Source organism: Gossypium hirsutum, unplaced genomic scaffold, assembly GCF_007990345.1.
Source record: "Gossypium hirsutum isolate 1008001.06 unplaced genomic scaffold, Gossypium_hirsutum_v2.1 scaffold_29, whole genome shotgun sequence".
NCBI lineage: Eukaryota > Viridiplantae > Streptophyta > Magnoliopsida > Malvales > Malvaceae > Gossypium > Gossypium hirsutum.
The window spans coordinates 130,001-135,000 of NW_024402773.1; positions in this window are offsets into that span (position 1 = coordinate 130,001).

Here is a 5,000-nt window from a genome sequence, read left to right on the forward strand (position 1 = left end):
TTTTGCGTTTTCTGTGTCCTCGATTATCTTTGATTTTGTATCTCCTCTAGTGTTTTGTTTCTTAGGTTTTCCTAACCTGCGTTTCTTCTCCTTTTTCTTGAGTCTTGGTTTCGCGTTTGGGTCTTGGGTTTCTGTTTTCTTTTGCGATTGCTAGGGTTTCCTGGTCTTTGTTGGGTGCGACGGGGTTATCTTCTACTTCCTTTTTACTTCTCCAGTGGTTGTTGTGGGGGGAGTGATGGAGGAGAGATCATCCTACGACGAGGACCTGACGTTGAAAAATATCAATGGGTTCTTAGAGCGATTAAAATTTTCAGATGAGGAATCTGTCCAGGTGGTAAGCACCAATGCTGGCAACAACCTACAAGGGTTTGAGTCTTGGGCTGTGGGAAAATTTATGGCGGAGATGAAACCCAATCGGGAGGCTATGCACAGAGTTTTTCGATCCCTTTGGTTTACTAAAGAAGACGTGGATTTTGTAGCATTGAATGACGAGGTCATAATAGTTAAGTTTGGGTGTGTGGAAGATCGAAGTAGAATTCTTAATCTTACACCCTGGCTGTTCGACAACTATTTGTTCTCAATGCTGCCGTTTGTAAAGGGTGAAGTCATTACCTCTCATGAGTTCAACATGTCCCCCTTTTGGCTAAGGATTTACAACATTCCCCTGGAACTTATGGATCGCTCTACTGCTTTGGATGTGGGAACAGCTATCGGTAAAGTGGTGGCGATTGACTGGAAGGATAGAAATGGCGGCTGGACTGAGTTTATGAGGTTAAAAATCATGGTTAATATCCTGAAACCCTTACGGAGAATCGTGAAGTTGGTAGATAGAGATGAAAGGGTTATAACTTGTATGCTGAAGTATGAAAAGTATGAAAGACTCCCAGATTTTTGCTACCTTTGTGGGATAATCAGACATACTGTTAAAAATTGTAAAAACAAATTGCCAGGCCCTATATCTAATGAGGCAAACTTTCAATTCGGCAGCTGGTTGAGGGTACCCGTCGCAGTACCAACCCTGGGTAGGGGTATAAGACGTAACGGGGTCGAAATAATGGAACCAAAGACCATATTGAGTGTGGACAGGGAGGAGAGTAGATCAGACATGAGGAACAGAGGCGGGCAATTCGATGAAAATACGGGTGATAAAGGCCTGGAGGAAGGATCGGTGTCTACTTCCCCTGTGGACAGAAGGAGCCATAAAATCTCGAGGGATAGTGTGGGACGTTTTAAAAATAAGAGGAAGAGATTTAGGGGGCTGAGCGGCAACTGCACTGACGAAAGTCCATCCAAAGCTGTGCGGAGAAGATTATTGGAGAATGTTTTACAGATGAAGGCGGCGGTTGGCGATCAGCCCCGCCAAGAGCAATGAAAACCCTGTGCTGGAACTGTCATGGGATTGGGAACCCTGCGACAGTTCGCTAACTGAAGCAACTCCTTGTTGCTAACAACCCGGATATTGTTTTTTTATGTGAAACAAAAGTTAAGTCTAACGATTTTTCTCGCATTCGTACGCTGTATAGGATGGAAGGATGTCTTACGGTAAGTGCGGAAGGGAAGAGTGGTGGCCTGGTGCTTTTGTGGAGGGAAGGGATGAAGGTGACGATCCAAAACTATTCTAAATACCACATTGTTTCCTTGGTCTGTTTGGATGATGGGATGCGACTGCAGTTCACTGGATTTTATGGCCAAGCTGATCCGAATAACAGGAACCTTTCGTGGGATATGCTCAGGAGGGTGAAGGGAACGGTTAATGAGGGTTGGATCGTGGCGGGAGATTTTAATGCCATTCTGAATAATGCTGAGAAGGAAGGGGGACGGAGGAAGCCGCGTAGCTCTATGGAGGATTTTTGTAAGTTGATTGAGGAGATGGAGCTGGTTGATGTTAAGACTAAAAATGGTTGGTTTATGTGGACCAATAATAGGAAGGGTCTTGACTTAGTTAAGGAGAGATTGGATAGATTCCTTATATCTGAGAATCTTGTTGGTAACATGCCTTTTCTTACTACTAAGATTGTACGTCAATCCAAGTCTGACCATGAGGCGATCATTATGGACACTTTGGGTAGTAAGCCTAAGGATAACAACATTAACCCAAGGACGTGGTTCAGGTAAGAGGCCTGTTGGAATAAGGAGGCGGACGCTCGTGATATTATAACCAGTATCTGGTCTAAAAGTGAGAGTCACCTTCTGGATAAGCTGGAGCTGGTTCGTAAGAAGCTGGGTCCGTGGCAACATCAGCGCTATAAAAGGATGAAAAAGAAAATTAGCGTTCTGGAGAAGACTATTAGTGATATCATGGATGGGTCAAATCGTGAGAATGCGAATGGATTGCTCAAATCAGCTCGTAGGAAGTTGGGGTATTTGTATGAAGTGGAGGAGAGGTACTGGGCCGTACGTGCTCGCACTAAGTTGCTTAGGGAGGGTGATAGGAACACTCGTTATTTTCATGTGAGAGCGTCAGGCCGTCGGAAGAATAATAATATTGATAAGCTGCAAGACGTGCATGGCATATGGCATGATGAGGATACTGAAATATGTGATATCGCGTGGAATTACTTTCACGACCTCTTTAAATCCACTATTAACCCTAATGATATTCTTGATCTTTCTTTTATCCCTGCTTGTGTTACTGACGATATGAATAGTAGGTTGAGTAGGGAGTTCACTGACGAGGAAATTTTGAGGGCTTTCAATCAGATAGACCCTCGGAAGGCCCCTGGGATTGATGGGATCTCGGGAAGTTTCTTCAAAGATCATTGGCAGACAGTGGGTCAAGATGTATTAAAGTTGTGCCATGATACTCTTAAGGGGAGAAAAAATGTTAACTGTATTAATGAAACTTTGCTTATATTGATTCCTAAGATAAATGATCCGTGTATTATGGCTAACTTTCGTCCTATAAGCCTTTGCAGGGTCATTTATAAGATCATTTCGAAAGTCCTGGCTAATAGGCTTAAAGAGATCCTTCCCTACTGTATTAGCCATAATCAGAGTGCCTTTATACCTGGCAGGATGATCCATGATAACGTGCTGATCGCCCATGAACTTGTGCACTACCTCTGCAGCTCTAAAAACAGACCAAACAAAGGATGTGTGATTAAGCTAGACATGAGCAAGGCTTATGATCGGGTGGAGTGGGTGTTCCTAGAAAAAGTGATGCTAAAGCTTGGCTTCTCGAGGGATTGGGTCGAGAAGGTTATGTGTTGTGGGCGCACGGTTCGATACAGAGTGAAGTGCAACATGAGCCTCACTGATGTTATTGTCCCGGAAAGGGGGATCCGTCAAGGGGATCCGTTATCTCCTTATCTTTTTCTTTTCTGCATGGATGTTTTTTCTCGTTTGTTGATTAATGCACAGAGTACTAATAAGCTTAAGGGCATCCGTGCGAGTAAGGATGGCCCTCGAATTAACCATTTATTCTTCGCTGATGATGCATTCTTGTTTGTTAGGAACAATCGTAGTGAGGTGGAGACTTTTTTACAGATCCTGAATATGTTCGAGAAGATGTCGGGCCAAAGCATTAATTTAGAAAAGTCAATGGTGTGTTTCAGTCCAAATACGCCCTTAGCCCAGAGGATGAATACGAGTAGCCTGCTCAAGATGAGGGTGGTCGTAATGTTGGATGGTTATTTGGGGCTTCCTATACCGGTCGGTAAAAAGAAGTCTGGGGCTTTCAAAGACATCCTAGACCGCACTGCAAATAGGATTAACAGTTGGTCGAAACGCTTGCTCTCTAATGGTGGAAAGGAGATTTTTGTTAAGTCGGTTCTCTAATCAATCCCTACATATGCCTTCTCTGTCTTCTTGGCCCCTAAAGGGGTGCTGGAGGAGCTTCAAGCTATGATGCGTCGCTTTTGGAGGGGGGGCAGTGAACAGAACAGTGGCTGGAACATGTTAGCTTGCGAGCGTATGTGCCATCCCAAGGGTATGGGAGGTATCGGGTTTAGGGATCATTGGCTTTTCAATGTGGCCCTTTTAGGCAGACAAGTTTGGCGTCTCATTCATTGTAAGAACACACTGTGCTACAAGGTTTTGAGTTCAAAATACTTTCCAGGAGGGGATGTTCTTCACTCGAAAAGGGTGGATAAACCGTCTTTCACGTGGCAAAGTATCGCCACGGCAGTTAGGGTGCTGCATGAGGGCTTCGGCTGGAATGTTGGAAACGGGAGAAATATTAATATTTGGACTGACAATTGGGGTTTTGAAGGGCTGTCGGGTTCGTCCATTCGTATTGAGAGAAGGCTGGTCCTTGAGACTAAGGTGTGTGAGCTGCTGAATGATAGTAAGGATGGGTGGAATGAAAAGAGGATCCTGGAGCTCTATGGTGCGAGTTTGAGGGACCAGATTTGTAATGTGCCCACTATTCATAATAACTTTGATGACCAGTGCATGTGGTTCCACAACCCTAATGGTCTTTTCTCCTCCAAATCGGCTTACTCCTGGATGATCCTCAAGCAGGTTGGATACGGTCCACACAGATTCTTCTGGAAGTTCATTTGGAAGCTCAACAAACTCCCAAAAATTCGTATCTTTTGCTGGAGACTGGGCCACGAGATCCTTCCCACGTTCGACAAAATTGCTAGCATCCGCAGTGACTTCAACAAATTGTGCTCGAGATGTGGTATTGAGAAGGAAACTCTTATTCATGCGCTGAAGGACTGCCCGAAGGCTAGGGAGGTGCTGGTTTACGGGGGCCTGAACAACAATCTCCTTGTGGGTAAATTTTCTAGGTGTATCGACTGGCTTGAAGCGGCGGCCCACGTTCTGGATAAGATTGCTATGTCCGACCTTGTTACTGTTCTTTGGAACATTTGGAACAGCAGGAATAATTTGATATTTCGGGGAGTGGAGGACGGGGCCAAAGTTACCTGGGAGAGAGCAGCGTCTTTAAGCCACGATTTTCGTGTTTTTAACTTGGTGGCGGCCCCTATGTTGCCGAGATTGAGGTTGGATAAAGTATGGACGAAGCCGAATCTGGGTACGGTCAAAATTAACTT